At 45.3% G+C, this 18,863-nt stretch overlaps 1 protein-coding gene across 1 annotated transcript in view; it reads left to right on the top strand.

Moving 5' to 3' along the window:
• Window positions 1-18,863, top strand: part of bmp2b (bone morphogenetic protein 2b) — a 36,215-nt gene that overhangs the window by 859 nt on the left and 16,493 nt on the right. The window lies entirely within an intron of this gene.

The raw sequence follows: 18,863 nt of genomic DNA, 5'->3' as shown, positions 1-18,863 counted from the left end.
TCCTGACACAATATTTAATTGTACGTTATTTCTTGAGAAGTTACGTTTACGTTACGGTGTACGTAGTTTTAATCTATGCCTGGTGAAACGTTGCCCGTGGGCTCATCAAATAACTCTCCCGGCCTTATCGAAGCATACCGAGATGTATCTCGCGGGCACCCTGAGCCAGGAGGCGCTAATATATGAGCTGCAGCAGAATGCAGGAATGCAGCGATTGCTTAATGTTGTCAGGGAGGTACATCGTAGCAAAGAGTTGAACAGAAAAGGAAGGACAAGAACGGAAAAGAAAAGAAGATTTGTAAAGAAAACCAGTCGGCCCACTGACCACATAAATAAACCTACCCAAAAACATAATAAAATACCTAACACGAAATCTATTAGGATATTGCATGACGCCAATGTTTCAACGTTAGGAAAGTTAACCTATTAGATAATATTCAGACAATTTCAGCGGGGCAGAGTTCATCAAATAGTCTGAAGATTTGAAACATTAAATCCGTCCAGTGCAAAGTGACCGCAAAGCGTGCACCAATTTCTTCACTGTTTTGTGAATTTAGATGTTATTTGGAACTAATTCCAAACAGTGCAGAGCAAAATCTTTTCAAATACTTTACTGGAAGTTAACAGCAACTTCACCGAAGTAGGACTCTAGTTTAGGACTCAGAATCAGACCGTTTCTTCTCCTAAATCAATGAGATTCAAAGGTATGGATTGGAGCAATCTATAAACTGTAAACAGATGCATCGTGATTTTGACTTACCTGAGTATTATCTCCAATTTGTCCTGTGCTATTTTCTCTGCTAAGGAGCGTCCAGGCTATTAAGTCCAAGCAACAGCTGTACAGCTGCGCAGAGGCGAGTCCTTGAAGCTAGCCCAGGTGTGGCAGGAGGCTAAGGAAGTTACCTGGTCTTGTGAAACATGGCCCAGTGAGGTAGGGCTACAACCCAAATGACATAGCTGCGGGGCACACTCAGAAACGGTAACAGCGTAGTGCACGCTACTTAAATGATAGTGTTTGTTATAGTGGTGTCTAGTGATGTTTTTCTTGTTGTTTACGTGTAGTTGAAGTCCTGGAAGTCCTGAGTGTCTCTCGCCCGTTTAAAGCCGGCCATAATCTCGACTGGTGACTAATCATGAATAACCACGATATTCAGCCGAGTGAATCACTCGCTAAGACTTGTGAAATAAAAAATACCCAATGACAAATCAAAATGAATTATTAATGGAGACAAAGGCGGTTATACTTTCGATTTTAAAGTGTATAGCCCACTTTTGTTTTAAGGAACCAAATACAAACTCAAATTTAAAATAACTTTCTTTGAAACTATTGTGAGTGTTTGTTAAAGTTTATGACATTACTGTTTAATAGATTTCGATGTTATGGGAGATATTGTTACAGTTGAGACAATTGTATTGTTTTGGCGCTATATAAATAAAATTGAATTTAACTGAATTGAATTGACAGTTGTTTTACTAAACTTGCTGACTTAGGCTCACCAGCAGAGGGAGACATTGCCCAGCATAACCCCCCAAAACTGTCAGTTACAGGTGGCGTAATCAGACGTTGTCATTTTAATGAATTAATGAATGATCTGACTACCTGAATGGAAATAGTTAGGTGAAAAAAAGTGGTAAGAAAGGTAGGCCTATAATAAATTATTCACAGCATCCCAAAGACTAACATTAACTCTCTAACTGCCATGGTATTGTAGAATATTAAATATCTGAAATGTCTGAAATTAATACTCTTGGAAGGATACTGTCTGCCTGTTGGTTTGCCCTGCGATCTCTCCAATGGAAGCTGACTGGAGTACATGTGTTGCTGGTCTGGTACCAGAAACAGGTCCAGGTCCAATCCAGATTTACATTCCCTGGCAAGCCACTTCTTGGGATACAGGACAGGGACACAGAGTGGGTTTGAGGACCAAAGCTCTGGCTGCTTTGAAACGTTGCACCTGAGAACGAGGTGTTCTTGAAGTTTAGTGAAGAGAAGCAAGACACTGGGGAGGAATAACACAAGCAGGTGCTCTGACCCTCAGGCTACAGCAGATCCTCTCTGACTCGCTAACAGCTGAATTAACACACTGCCTTTCATCCACACTGATTTAAGAACCTTACACACACACACACATACCACATAAAGCACATACTGTATGTAGAGACATACACATATGCAGTGATGTAGGCTTACTCGTGACCTTACATTTAAACAGACACACTAACACTTCACAAACACACACACACACATAAAAAACAAACCATTCGTGTCATGATCACACCGCATGTGATGTTATGTGCAGCGTAAAAACACAGGTGTGTGCGTGTGTGTGGAGGGGTGCGGCGTGTCAAATCTAATCAGACATGACAGAGCAGCACTTTGAAAAGAAAACAAACATTCTGGCAGAGGGCCACAGACAGTGGGACTCAAGTTCAGTAGGTGAGCAGTGGGCCGGGTCCGATTTCAAAGGACTCAGCGCACCAAAGACAGCAGACGCGCCCACTACAGTAATGAAAAAAACACTCAGGAATGTCCCAGAGAACGCTCACTATGAAACAGATCTGGCTGTCAACTCTGCCCCGAGAACAGGGCCAGAACCGGGCCAAACCTAGGCCAGAACCGGGACATGGCACCGTCTCCCAAAGCCCTCTTAACGCTATGTCATTCATAAATTATACCTTAAGCTGTTGGGAAAACAGGCTCAGCTGTCCTCTTTGGTTGGCTGTCAGTGTACATACAAATACATACAAACATAACATGGTATCTACATGACACATACACAATCGATAGTGGATAAGGTGGGGAGAGAGCATTCCGGTATTGTAGAACAGCTTAGTGGGTATACAGTCTGCTCGTAGGTTACTATTAGAAGGGTAAGTAGGGTAATGGAACAGAAAACTATGTTGATGGTGGCAATTATTTACATTGCAGGTAAATGCTAGCATAGCGTTTGGGGTAGAATCAGTGTATAAGTGTGGTGGGAAAGGGTAGGCGTAGGCCTAGGGTATCTGCAAGTACGTTGTAGATCAGATGGAGAGACTGGAGGCAGCATCCCACAGCAGAGATACTCTAGACTAGACTTTTTATCTCAATGATATAAACTTAGTGTGTGTGTAAAGTAAGGTTCTGAAGTAAGTAGACAATCTGTCTTCAATTTTGTTTAACAGGTAAGTGATGTAAAAAACTGCAAAATATTCTCTCTCCACTGAACCATTGCCTCTTACGACATAAGTGCTACTCACATTAGTAACCGGTTCACAGTTTCTTTCAGTGCCAATAGATGGCGCTAAAGGGCTACAGCTGCTCCCCACTACTCTACCCTAACTCCTGGCCAGAGCTTTCTCATGGCTCCAACTCCCTGCAGACATCACTTTATGGTTTGGTAAACCAAACATGGAATGCGAGCCTGACCGTGAAGTAGAGTGTCAAGGCCTTGTCAGAAGGGCCCTAAATATGCGTCATTAGAGCCTCCTCCCAAGGGTGAGGTGTTCCCTTACACAGGGCCTAATTTAAAACATCCTCACAGCCTGCAGTGGTGGAGGGGACCCTGAAACCCCACTGCTTTTTTAGCTTCTTGCTTTGTAGACAAAGGACCTGCACCCAAACGGTTTATTCTGAATGCAGCACCTTCGGGAGGTCTCTTTAAAGACCATACTCTCTAAAACAGCTACTGACTTTGGAAAGAGCTTAAGCTCTCTTTTAAGCCGAAACACTAAAACAGCCACTGACTTTGGAAAGAGCTGAGGGTGTCTTTCAGGCCCATACGCTCTAAAACAGCTACTGACGGAGCTGGGTCAAGGTGGCGTCCGGGGTGTCAAACGACAACGGTGTCTCCACGCCAACACCAGCCTCCATCCCCTCCAAGCGTCCATTGGTTGTGAGAGTGGAGCAGTGTGTGTGTGAGAGTGAGGCAGTGTGAGTGTGAGAGTGAGGCAGTGTGAGTGTGAGAGTGAGGCAGTGTGAGTGTGAGAGTGAGGCAGTGTGAGTGTGTGTGTGGGGCAGAGTGAGTGTGTGTGTGAGAGGCAGAGTGAGTGTGAGTGTGTGTGTGTGAGAGTGGGGCAGTGTGAGTGTGAGAGTGAGGCAGTGTGAGTGTGAGAGTGAGCAGTGTGAGTGTGAGAGTGTGTGTGTGAGGCAGTGTTAGTGTGTGTGTGTGAGTGTGTGTGTGGGGCAGTGTGTGTGTTAGTGTGAGTGTGTGTGGGGCAGTGTGTGTGTGTTAGTGTGAGAATGGGGCAGTGTGAGTGGGGCAGTGTGTGTGTGTGTGTGGGGGGGGGGGGGGGGGGGGGCAGTGTGAGTGTCTGTGTGGGACAGTGTGTGTGTCTGTGTGGGGCAGTGTGAGTGTGTGTGTGTGGGGGGCAGTGTGTGTGTGGGGCAGTGTGAGTGTGTGTGTGTGTGTGTGTGTGTGTTAGTGTGAGTGTGTGTGGGGCAGTGTGAGTGGGGCAGTGTGTGTGTGTGTTAGTGTGAGTGTGTGTGGGGCAGTGTGAGTGTGAGTGGGGCTGTGTGTGTGGGGCAGTGTGTGTGTGTGTGTGTGTGTGTGTGTGTGTGTGTGTGTGTGGGGCAGTGTGTGTGTGGGGCAGTGTGAGTGTCTGTGTGGGACAGTGTGTGTGTGAGTGGGACAGTGTGTGTGTGTGTGTGTGGGGGGGGCAGTGTGAGTGAGTGTGTGTGTGTGTGTGTGTGTGTGTGTGAGAGTGGGGCAGTGTGAGTGTGTGTGTGAGTGTGGGGCAGTGTGTGTGTGTGTGTGAGTGTGGGGCAGTGTGAGTGTGGGGCAGTGTGTGTGTGTGTGTGTGTGTGTGAGTGTGAGAGTGGGGCAGTGTAAGTGTGGGGCAGTGTGTGTGTGTGTGTGTGAGTGTGGGGCAGTGTAAATATGTGTGTGAGAGTGGGGCAGTGTGAGTGTGAGTGTGAGCCTCTCTGCCTGTCTGTCAAGAGTTCCCTTCTGCGTGAACCCAGCCAATTAGTCTGTTTGTTGTACTCTAATCAGTTCAACATCCAGCGTGAGAACAGAGCGCCCATTGTCCCGCAGTGAGTTCCAACACGCCGGGTTACCGTCGGTGTTAAACCTCACGCTGGGTCTGACTGCGAGTTTAAAGATTAACCCCCCTCACACACACACACACACACACACACACACACACGTAGACACATGTAAACGCACACACACACACACCCAAACATTGAGGATCAGTGCAGAGAGATGCAAAGATTAGGCCTTATGGAGGCTCAAGCTCGACCCCCCCCCCCCACACACACACACACCCCTGGCTGCTTTAAGTGGATCAGTCTATTAAGAAGAACACACACACACTTATGCACACACATGCACACCCCACTGGCTGCTTTAAGTGGATCAGTCTATTGAGAAGAGAAAGGCAGCCGGAGGAAAAGAAAAGTGTTGTTTACATCCTGCTGGTGACCTCGTCTGACCCTGTCTCTGCTGCATGCCTGCCATAGCTGGGACATGAAAACACACAGACTGAAGGCAGACACACACACACACACACACACACACACACACACACACACACACACAGACACTCACACAGACAGACACGCTTGTACACATGGACACACAGACACAGATACATCACTCACACACAAACATACTCACACACTTACATACACACACTGACACACCCACACACACACACATATGCATACACAAAGATACATCACATAAACACAGGGTAACACACACTCGTACACACAGATACATCACTTACACACAAACAAAAGGTCATACACACACACACACACACACACACACACACACACACACACACACAGATAAGCAAACCTGTATAATTACACCCTAAATGGAGAGAAAAGATGGGGAATTAGAAAGAAAAGGAGAAAAGATGAGGTGAGTAGAAATGAGCCAGAGAGAGAGAGAGAGGGAGAGGAGAGAGAGAGACAGAGACGAGAGGTAGAAACAGAGAGAAGAGAGGAGAGGAGAAAAGATGGAAGTGAGGAGAGTGGAAATAAGAGAGATGGAGGAGAGGGAGAGACAGAGAGGAGAAAGAGAGAGGCAGAGAGAGATGAGGGGAAAGGAGTGCAGAGGTTGTTGGCTGATGCTAGCTTTTATTTAAACTCTTGAGGATTTTCATTTTTATTTATAAACGACACAGGACAGCCTCACACACACTCACTCTGTGTCATACTCACTTAAAGTTAGAACTCGTAAATACACTTCCCGTAAGCGTAAACACCCAAACGGACCGGAAACGTCCGTGTGCCCAGGTGAGGTGTGTGTGTGTGTGTGTGTGTGTGTGTGTGTGTGTGTTTGTGTGTGTGAGACGTCCAGTGACTCACGTAGCTCGAGTGTTAAAAAAAACACTTTCCAAAAGGGAAACGCAATCTCGACAAAATCTCAGCGCCTCCATCCCCACAGTATTGGAGAGGTGAGGGGGGAGATCACTTAGGGCCGTTTATGTTGCACACACACACACACACACACACACACACACACACACACACACACACACACACACACACACATAGATCACTTAGGGCCGTTTATGTGCACAGAAAGAGTGTTGGCAACAGCCTTAGCCTTCTTTAAAAGTATTAAAACCCAGATAGAATTACAGTTTGGCAAATGTAGGGCATTTGTCTGAGACTTCTGTTATAATCAATTTTACACACACACACACACACACACACATATACTATATACCTATACACACACACACACATATACTATATACCCATACATACACACACACACACACACGCACACACACACACACACACATATACTATATACCTATACACACACACATACATATACTATATACCCATACATACACACACACACACACACACACAAACACACACACACATATATACTATATACCTATACACACACACACACATATACTATATACCCATACATACACACACACACACACACTTATACTATATACCCATACACACACACACACACACACACACACACACACACATATATTATGCCATATGCTGCATACTCACACACACATATATGCCACATATACACATATGCCATATACACACACATACACACACACACACACACACACACACACACAACCTTCTCTCCTGTGGCCATGACTCAGGGTCTGTTTCACTGCTCAACCCGTCACCTTGATGAATGGAGCTGACACTGGAGGGGTCGATTTCTCTCTCTCTCTCTTTCACACACACACACACACACACACACACACACACACACACAGACACACATACTTACATACACACACAGACAGACTTACACTCACCTACAATACACAGAAACACACACACACACACACACACACTGACAAAATGCAACAGTGTGCTATCGTTGTCAGGTAGCTGCATCTGAGAGGTCTCTCTTTTTAATCTCTTCCTTTCCTTCTTTCTTCCTTTTTTTTCTTTTCATCCTTCTTTCTTTCCTCCTCCCTTCCCTTTTCCCCCTACTACTTCCTTCCTTTCTTTCTTTACTTTCTTCTTTACATCCTTCCTTTATTTTCTTTCCTTACATCCTTTCTTATTTACTTTCTTTTTTCCTTTCTTTCTTTGTTGCTTTTTCTCCTCCTTAATCTGTCGCTCAGACAAACCATATCCATCTCATCTGATGGGCTTCAGTGGGAAGCGTGTTATTGATGATGATTGATTACGGAGATGTATAGATGGAAGGCAGGGGCCGTAGAGATGGAGATGTATAGATGTATTTCCATAAGTCAGTTGCCATGGAGATGTATAGATGTATTTTTCACTTCTTCCTCTTCTGTGTGTGTTATTTTTGCTCGGGGTCAGTGAGTAAGCCCTGTCCCTCCACTGTTGACTTTTAACTTTAAAAATGGTCAGGGGAACCAGTGTGTGTTTTAACTTTAAAAATGGTCAGGGGAACCAGTGTGTGACCAATGTTTTTCCGTCTGGGTGCCAATACAATTTTGCCAGTGCCAGTAAAATGGCGGCTGGTGTGTGTGCGCTGAATTTCCTCCTTATTTCCTCAGTGCCTGCTGGCTTCATGCATGGCGTAATTACAGAGGGTTTCAAACAAAAACATGATGTATTGGATGTTAAGTGAGAACTGGTTATGACCGCATATTTTCTAACACATCGCAGATCTAAGCACCTAATTCATCACTGTCCCTGGACAAACACCAGAATCTAATATTGGCCACCACAGAACCGGCTTGGCGCAATCACAGCCAAGGTCTGTTTATTTGTTTCTGAATGCTGTTTTTTTTATAGAGAGGTCGGTGTTATGGACAAGTGTTGAATTTGTATGATTTATTGAATGTTGTAAATTCCAGACATTGTTTCCCAAAGAACAGAAGACTCTAGATCTGGATAAGGAAGTCGGAGTACCGAGTATATGATCTACATTTTGTGCTTCGAAAGAGGTTTAAGCTTAGGAAATGGTTATTAAAAGTATTTTGATGTTGTGGTGTCATTTTTTTAAAGATGAACTACCAAAAGTGTTTGTGAAAAAGTACTAGGAATTCAATGCACCGGTGGCTTTGAAATGTCCACCACATAATTAAAGAAAAAAACAGTCATCACACTGAAAAAGTGAAACAAACATATGATGTAGCAAATTATAATAAATAAATTCTCAATCTTCCTAGTCTATTCTGCAGTGTGTAGAAACGTGTAGAAGCTCCTGAAATTCTGAAATTCTGAAATTCTGAACTATATAGTTGGCCAAACAGATGAGGTATAAAGTTCAAAGGAAAGAAGAAAATATCCTTTTTGCAAGTCTATCCGTCTCCGTTTCTGAGCTTCTGGAAGGGGAAGATATATTGTTTTGGTGCACAGTCGACAGCCCAAACCACAAATTGCCCTGTATGGGGAGTTGACATATTGCTGGGGACACCTATCAGTTTCCCTTGAAGGTGTTTTGCACAGTGCAGTGTCTCTTGTTTTTTTTCCCTCAGTGTTTGTGTGCACATTGCTTCTGTGAAGGTGAGACGTTTTTGTTTTGTGTTAGTGTTTTGCTGTTAAATTTTACTAAGAAATCAGTGAATATAATTTTTTCTCCATGGAAAAATGTGTTATCTTGTAGGTATTCCAAAACGGTTGGAAAAAGTAGACTGTAGATGTGTGATTTAAAAGACAATTGACCCATTTACAGTATAGGAGAAATTCACACTCCATCTTTTCTGAAAGGTTTAGGATTGAATAAAAGCTGTTTATACATTTTTCAAAGTCTGTTTGTGAAATCTGTTTCTGAAAATATAAATGGCCATCTTCTTTCTTTCTTTCTAAATGCAAAGTTAAGTCAGGAAATCGAATCTAAGCCATGCATGGGCCACCATGCACCACATAAAAATATAATAAGAACTGAAACTGTGAATAGATAATGCATAGAGGCTGTGATAATGATAGATAATATCACACAAAGGACAAACACCAAGGAATGAATCTGGCCCTGATGTGGACGACTTATCCGTGTTCTGCCTGTGCATTAACATCTGTGAAATAAGAGTTTGCATCCCCTCTCCTCCACCTTCCCTGCCTGTTTCAGTTGGCCTGCCCCCACACAGCTGTTTCCAATAGCACAGCACAGGTGGGTGGAGGCATAGCGTGGGTGTAGATTAGCATAGCTGTTTCCAATAGCACAGCACAGGAGGGTGGAGGCATAGCGTGGGTGTAGATTAGCATAGCTGTTTCCAATAGCACAGCACAGGAGGGTGGAGGCATAGCGTGGGTGTAGATTAGCATAGCTGTTTCCAATAGCACAGTACAGGAGGGTGACTGTTGCGTCACCTCACGTCGCCTGTGTTGGGGCCAAAAAGTTGCACTTGGACACTCTGCAGCTAAACGTATGAACGTTCTGCACCTGCATGAGAGGAAATTACTTTTAACTTAACGAAAGCAGCATTTGCTTACCATTTTCACACCCCTGTCCCTCACCACAGCGATCCACACAGTTCCATAATATAGCAAGTGGTCAGCCCTTGGTCTTTTGGTTGTGGAAAAAGACAGGAAGAACCGATGGAGAACAAAAAAGGAGAAACTAAATGGGTGCGATCATGGAGACTGGCTCAAGAGGCTTTCCCATACCTGTGTCGAGAGCTGGAGGTAAATGAAACCTCTGATTTTGAAAATTTGGCTGAACCACCTAACAGAGTGATCTCCCTCATGGACGGGCTCCGCCGCCGATTCACCATGCCCTAACCAAAGCCACTGACGGGTCCGACTAGCGCCAACAGGTCAGACTAGTGCCAACGGTGCAGGACACACCGCAAACACTAGGGCTACAGACGCTCACCGACAGCCGACCGCAGGATTGGTGTGCCAAGGGCTTTATCATTGCTTTGCCTTGCTGTCTTCGCTACAGTGACTCACTAGCGCCTCTTGAGGCACAAGGTGGTATGAGAGAGGACAGTGCAGCTCCAGCTGGTTAGCTTGCTTACTTTAGTAGATATCTGGGCAACACAGAGCATAGTCATTTTTGACATAATATCAAAACGGCTAATCTTCACATTCTGTTGCTTTTTCTACTTATTTTTTGAATGTTTTAGACTAAAAGCCTCACATATAGCACCTTATAAGCGCTCTCCTTCTTTCAGCTTGTACATTTCTGACCTTCTTTTCTGAGAGAGATGACAAAATGTACAATTAGAATGGAATGCCTGCAATGTTACCCGTGCATGCGTGTGTGTGTCTGTGCATGTGTGTGTATGTGAGTCTATGTGTGTGTGTTTTTCTGTGTACGTGAGTGTGTGTGCGTGTGTGTAAGTGAGTCTGTGTGTGTGGGTGTGTGTGCATGCGTGTGTCTGTGTACATGAGTGTGTATGTGTGTATGTGTGTGTGTGTGAGAGAGAGTTTGTGTGTGTGTGTGTGTCTGCACCCGTGCAAAGTCAGTCTGTCTAAATCACACTGGACATTTGTCTTCACTGCATGAATACCTGTTGCGACCAAAGCCATATGCATATGGTGCTGAGCGGTTTAAATGGATCTTTGAACCCTGATCATTCAATGAGTTAACTGTACCAATACATAAAACAAAACCCAAATGACTACAGAATCTCTGACAGACCTAGACTGGATCAGAACCATATTAGAACCAAAAATGTTCCAGCTCGGAGTTCCTCCATCAATCTGGTATGGATCTGTCAAATGATCGAACGCAAACACACACACACACACACACACACACATAATTCATAGCTGTGTGTGAGTGTGTGTGTGTATGTGTGTGTAAAGGGGCTGCAAGGGCCAATTGCATGTTTGTCCACCAAATTGATGGTGCAGAGATGAGAGATTCAGCAGAAGAGAAGAGAAGACTGGGAGAGGACTGATTACATGGTCTCACACTGTTATCATCACTGTCTCACCATGAGAACACACACACACACACACACACGCATGCACTGAGAACACACACACACACACACACACACATGCACTGAGAGCACACACACACATGCACTTACACACACACACACACAAACACTCTCTCTCACACACACACACACACATGCACACACACATGCACTGAGAACATACACAAACACACTCTCACACACATATACTGTATATATACATACACACACATGCTGACACACACATGCTCACATGCTCACACACACACTTACACCCTCAGACATACACACAGAAAATGAGAAAGTGAATAAAGTCATACTGTGAGCATACACACACACACACACACACACACAGACACACACACACACACACACACACACACACACACACACACACACACACACACACACGAGATTCGCTTTGTACGTCCAGTGCAGTATGTGATTTTGACAGCAGAATGAGATGAACACACAGCCAGAGAATTATCTCATGAAAGACCTTAGCGTGTGCGTGTGTGTGTGTACTTTCAAGGACATACGTGTAGATGGGGGAAGGGAACTGCTAAATCAAATGTAGCATCAAATGTTATGGAGGATTGCTCATGAAGGGAAGAGTAAGACCAGGAGCAGCACCATCAACCTGATGTTTTCCATCAGTGTGTTTGTGTGCGTGTGTGTGTGAGTGAGAGAGAGAGAGAGAGAGAGAGAGAGGGATAGAGAGAGAGAGAGGGAGAGAGCGAGAGAGAGAGAGAGAACTGTTGAGGTTACCTCTACTTTTAAAAAACTTGGCTGTCACCAGACGAGCTCTTTCACTGCACAAACTATTTAGAAAACTGGGCAAACTTCACCATAAACATTTCAAGCATCTAAAAAGCTCTCCTCGGCCCAAGTTAAATACAGTCCCACTGTGAAGAGAGAGGCTTTACTTGCACGTATCCCGCTTAAAGTTATATTATGCAGTTATATTCTATTATATGTTTTTACCATTTTTGAGGGTATGTTTTTGTGTCTCTTCTGTCACACTTAACCGTGCTGTTTCAAGTGTTTCCAAGGCAAGTCTGTAGGCTGTAGGCTAACCCTAGCTTTTCACAAAACCACCGTAATGCCACTGTAAAGAGTGCTGTTAGCTTCTGAGGGGGACGGGGAAAAGCTGAGGAAGGAAATGAGAAACAGACTGAGGTTCTAATGGCTTTGTCATCTCACAGAAGCACATGGACCGCTGGACTTGTGGAGCCGTTTGTCACAGAGGCACAAGCTGATGCCTGGCGCTAATGCTTTTAATCACAGTAAAAATAAACACAGGAATGATTATTTGATTAAGTCTGTAATGAACTCGAGACCGGGGAGTATGGTGGTCTTGGGGGGGGGTGCAGGATTCGGAGAAGAACTGACTGCAAAGCAGATGTTAACAGCGAGGGAAGGGTAGTTAAGAGAATGATGATGATATCATCTCAAACAAATCCCTCGTTCCCAACCGGGAGGGAGTCTGCTGTTCTCACTGACCAGCTACATTGACCCACACATACTTTTCCACGGATTCGTTTTTCGTCTGAGGGAATTTCACGTGTCTTCGCATTTGTACTGAGCGAGCCGTGAGGCCTGGGCCTGGCCCGTGGTGCTGTTCTGCTCAGTGCAGTCCGATAAGGCGTGATGACAGACCCGCTGATCTGCTGACAGCAGAACCTGACACTTCTGGCCCAAGCTCAGAAGTCTGAAATAAACACAGCCACTCTTTCTCTCTCTCTCTCTCTCTCTCTCTCTCCCTCTCTCTCTCCCTCCCTCTCTCTCTCTCTCACTCTCTCTCTCCCTCTCTATCTCCCTCTCTCTTTTTCTATCTCACCCTCTCTCTCTATCTCTTTATCTTTCTGCATCTCTCTCCGTCTACACAGCTGCTTTTCTCTTTCAGTTTTTTTGCACTTTCTTTCTCTCTCCCTTTCTCCCCCTCTTTCGTTCTCTTATTCTCTCGCTCTCTGCATCTCTCTATTCTCCCTCTCCATCTCTCTGCCTTTCTCTCTTTCTCCCTCTCCATCCCTCTGTCTCTCTGCTAACCCAAGCACACATATCACAAACAAGGCCTGGCCAGCACTTTAGGGAGCATGCGTTATATTTTCTAGAACGCACAGTCTTTGTGTGTAGGCATCCTCTGCTGTACCCAGCCTTGTTGTGTTTGATTGCCGACGTTGTATGTATGGCATACATGTGTGTTTGTCATTTTAATAGGATCCCAGTCAGTGGCTGGAAGGCTCTGGTGATGTCTAAAACAGTACCTCACTGTCTGTGTCAGTGTCAGTGACAACTGCTGCCTAGGAGTTCTTGGTCTTTTTTTTTCGAGCACATTTGGGTAATTTCAGTACAAGGTACTAACAACACGACACACTTGGTTCAGCCTGGGAGCATTGACACTGATGCTGACACATCTGTGTTGGACTGGACTGTGTGTTATGTTAGATAAAAAGCACCTGCTTGATGAATAAATGCAAATGTTTATGGTCGCAGGGAAGTGCACCGCTGATGTGTTCAGCTCTGATCTGGTCCACAGTCACCAACTGTCTGGGAGTTCCTTGTTCTGTTTGTGATAGGTGAAAATTCACCCTAGTTACCTCAGGACTCCGGAGCTGCATATAAGTATATTTTTATTAGACAAACAACAATTGCAATCGGGCTCACCCCCAGCACAAGGCTGAAAGTGAAGCAATGATAAACACATCGCACAAGGTTTATATAGACAGAAGTTGAGCGTTCAGCAGAGATAACCACGTGGTGGATTTCTGACGTCCGAGGCAAGGATGGAAGTTTTGCAAGGTCGGAGGAAGCACAGTTCGACCCTTCTTATCACTTCTGGTCTAAACATGCTCTTGTACATATGCAGACTAAGTGGCACCTAATATTATAAGTTACACACACACGCAGAAACACAGAAAAGCCATGTTCCTGCTTACATAAGTACATGATTCATATAAGGTATATATTAATACAAGGCACTTGATTCATATATTCTTAAGTCATTAACAGTGTTTGGAAATTATCTCCATCAGTTTGTAGTTCACAGCTGGGTAATCTCTATGGTCACAGGAATGTCATGGCTGTGTGGCCGTGCGCTCAGTGTAGAGACAAATGGCCCAGATAGTTGCGGATCCGACACTGACCTGGTCCAGTGGGTCTGTTGGGTCATTGTTCTGGTCACTGGGTAGTCACTCAAGCACCAGAGGCTGCTCTGGTCACCTCAGACATGGAGGGAAATCACACACACAGAGGAATGCGCTCCACACACACACACACACACACACACACACACACACACACACACATACATACATACACACGCTTGCACACAAAACTGTTGTGACAAACTTGAAAATTGCTCATTGTGCAGATCTTGTTCCTTGGTGTGCCATAACCATTAGTGGCTATCTTCGAAAAAACATAAAGCACCAAGACCGCAAGCCCAAGGCTGCAATTAGCTGCAGAGACTGCTTTAGAGAGGAGAAGAAAGAAAGGATAGCCGAGAAGAAGAGAGGAGAGGAGAAGAGCAGAGAAGAGAAGGACAAAAAAAAAATCTTAAAAGTCTTCAGCAAAAAGTTTCTATTTATTCATTAATTTATTTGACAGATGCTTTTTATCCCAAGTGACTTACAATTGAGTGACTTACAACTATCAGGCCACAGTAAATTAACAGGCCTGCTCTTTACTGACAATCTGACTAAAGTGCCAAAGAGAGCAGAAGTCGTTCTTTGCATTTCATGCCCCCCACCCCTCCCTCACCTCTTCATTGGGGGGGTCAGAGGTCAACAGGATCTGTCAGCAGGAACATGCAGATTATCCGGTTGGCATTCCATTAGCGTGCGGCCGTGAGCCCCTGCAGAAAGCCCTCGCTGTGTTTGGACAGGAGAAGCCATCACACACCAATTACTGTCACATTACTGTCCGTTGTGACCCGACACGCCACATATACACACACACACACACACACACACACACACACACACACACACCCGCACACACGCACCACACACACACACGCGCGCACGCATGCACCACACACCACACACACACACGCGCACGCACGCACCACACACAGGCTTCTGTTTCCCTTCCTTCCTCACCTCTCTCTCTCTGCCTGTCTTTCCCTCTCTCTTTTCCTCTCTCTCCTTCTCTCTCTCTCTCTCTCTTTGTATCTCTTCCTGTCCTGTTCAACCACTCTCTCTTTCCCTCCCTCTTCCCCTGTTTCTCCCTCTCTACCTTCTTGTCCTGTTCAAACTTTCTCATTGTCAGTATTACTCTCTCTTCTCTCTCTCTCTCCCTCTCCCTCTCCTTTTAAATCTCTCTCTTTCCCTTGCTCCCTCTTTACCTTTCTGTTCTCTTCAACCTTTCACATTCCCTCTCTTAATCTCTTTCCCTCTTCTCCCTTTCTCTTTCTCTCTTTTCCCCTCTCTCTATCCCTCTTTTCGTGACCAACCTCAGCTTGCCTTTCCACCTCGCATCTCCCGCTCTACCTGAGCTCTTTCTGTATGCCACCACTGTAGTCTGCGCGACTGAGAACATTTGTGAGCATACACACACACACACACACACACACACACACACACACACATACACACCTGTACATACATCACCACTGTAGTATGAGGGGGACTGAGGACATTTGTGAGCACACACACACACACACACACACCACTGTAGTCTGCTGGACTCAGGACATTTGTGTGTCCCCTAGCTGAACCTGCTACAAAAGATTTAGCAGCGCCTGGCTTCCATTTATTTCATCTGTCTCATCTCTTCTTCTCTTTTTCCTCCCGTAGAAATATGGCAGCCGTACACCCGTGCAAAAGAGGGGAAAATGTTGTGTTATTCTTGGCCTGGGACGGAACCGTAGGTTATGTTTTTTCTACCGGGCCGCCTCCGCTGGATGAGGTTTTTAACCCTGCGAGTATCGCCCTCGTCAGCGGTCACGGCGACTTTACCAGCTCATCAATCAATCTCCCTGACAACAGAACAAATAAACAGCATGAGCCAGCCATCGGCCCCCTGGCTCGGAGCGCTTCAGTCCAAACAGGAGAAAGGGAAGTGTCCCAGAGAGAGCAGGCTCTGCCCCCTGACAGGGCACAGCTGAATTCCTGACATTCCTCCCTAAAGCTGGATCAGGTAGTGGCACCGGTCGCCAGAGCCGGACCAGAGTCAGGCCGGAGCTGGGCCGGAGGGAGTCATAGGGCAAGTATCTGGGGGGGGGGGGGGGGGGGGGGGGGGGGGGTCTTAAGAAGGGGAAAGGTGGGTGCACTGTGAGCGCAGCTTTTGGGGGTGAGGGAGAGAGAGGGTTATGTGTGTATGTGTGGGTGTGTCTGTGGAGGGGGGCTATCTGCTTACTGTGGGCTACCTAAAGAATGGCCTAAGGTGATGGAATCACTACACTTGTGTGTGTCTGTGTGTGTGTGTGTGTGCGTGTGTGTGTGTGCGCGGCTTACAGAGGGCTCCTTCCAGAACGGCTTAAGGTGACTGGATCACTTAGTCATCCTCCCCATCCCACGTGTGTGTGTGTGTGTGTTTGCAAGAGAGAGAGATGGAGAGAGAAAGAGAGAGAGAGTGTGTGTGTGTGTGTGTGTGTATGTGTGTGTGTGTTAGAGAGAGACAGATAGGGAGATAGTTTATAAGTCTTTTAGAAGGGTTTAAGTCCCATAGTCAGAACAAAAGGGATTTAGCTGCGTAGGAATGTAGAGTGCTGTAAGTGTTCTGCATTGTCACTTAAGGTTAGTCACCTTCTCAGGAAAGGAAGCTCATAGAATTCCTCATTTCCTTTTTCTTATTCTTTTGAAAATGTATAATGTTCCACTTTCATAAACTGAAATAGCCACTGGGTCTGAGACTATCCATAACATTCTTATTTTAAAACAACAGCACTTGCTTTCCAGGAGGATTGCCAAGACACGCTGAATATACAAACAAATTATGAATCACTCATTTAAAGGAGAACCTGAGTGCCATATGTACCTGGAAATATTAATTTAGCAGTCCCAAAGTCCTTCATTAAAATACTAATTCAGCAGTACTAAAGTCCTACAGTTTTAAAACATTAATTTAGCAGTATTAAAGCCCTGAGTTAAAATATGAATTTAGCAGTTCTAAAACTCTTATTTCAAATATAAATTTAGCATACTAAGGTTTTAACTTTAACTCAGCCCTCACAGAAAGGATGCGGAGAGCAATGTCAAAAGCCCTGTCCTGCCTTGAAAATAATAAAAGCCAGACTGATTTACTCTTTGGCAAATGTAGAGCATTTGTCTGAGACTGCTGTAAAACAATCAGGTTCACACACACACACACACACACACACACACACACACACACACACACACACACACACACACACACACACACACACACGTGAGGCCTCGTCTGTGGTTATGGAGAAGCTCTCTGAGACGCTCAGCACACCATTGCCAGGGAGACCACTGGGCGAGTGGTGTGTGTGGTGGTGGTGGTGGTGGGGGGGTGTTGCATCCGGCCTGCTCATCTAAAGTGCATTGATTAAAGGCTCCCCCTTAATGACTTCCTCTTTGGGGTGCTATTATTTTCCAATAACATCAGTCCTCCAGATTGAGATCTGTTTAATCTGTTGTATGCCCCACCCCACACCCCCCGACCAAAACCACCACCACTCCCCCTCCCTTAACAAGCCCTCCATTTATGTGTGGTCATCTCTACTGAGTATCTGCACCCCCGGCCATTTTCTTGTTTGTCATCAGATCTTAATACTTCCGCCTTGTCCTCTGCGAAAGACATTTAAAGGACTTTGAAAGGCTCAAAACGTTTCAGCACAGATGACGATGATGGACGTAGGCTGCTACACTGAAGGAAGTATTATTTGACACAGCGCTAAGTTACTGTGGTTCTGCAGGAACTATGCGGTTACAATACCTGGAGTGTTCTAGAACACACCCCTAGTGTGTTACTGTGGAGAGTAAATCATTCTGTGTCTCTGTAGTAAAGGCAGTGAGCGGTCACCCCACCCAACCTGGGCTTACGGTGTACCAAATCACACTGCAACCTGACCGTCACAGACGGTACTCTGTCACAGACTCACACAGGAAGTCTGCTGGTTTATGACAGGAAGAATGCTGATGTAACGTTTGAAGTGTTCTGTGACACATCAGGAAGTCAGCTGTTATATTGCAGGAAGAATGCTGATGTTTGAAGTGTTCTGTGACATATCATATGTATAAATATTCCAGTAAGTAAGTATATTACCCTTATATTGGAAAATAGATGACTGAACCCCCTCACCAGCCCCCAACCCCCCCCCCCCCCCCCCACCCCGACACACACACACACACACATATTCACACCTACATCATTAATCACCGTGACGTCCCTTGTTTTAGGGTTATTTTGGCAGTCCAGTTCCAGTGATAGGGACAGCTCATGTTTCACACACATGCTGGAGCCAGACAGTGTCATATTACCTGCTGTTCCAGTTCAAAAAGTTCAGACAGAGATTGAACAGAAGTTGAATACAGACACTTCTTCACAGCAGTTGTTTAATAAAGCTGTCTAAATAACAATCTCCTAAACGATCCAAAAAG

Source organism: Clupea harengus, chromosome 15, assembly GCF_900700415.2.
Source record: "Clupea harengus chromosome 15, Ch_v2.0.2, whole genome shotgun sequence".
Lineage (NCBI taxonomy): Eukaryota > Metazoa > Chordata > Actinopteri > Clupeiformes > Clupeidae > Clupea > Clupea harengus.
The sequence above is the reverse complement of the archived record's forward strand: the minus strand, read 5'-3'. Positions and strand labels throughout refer to the sequence as shown.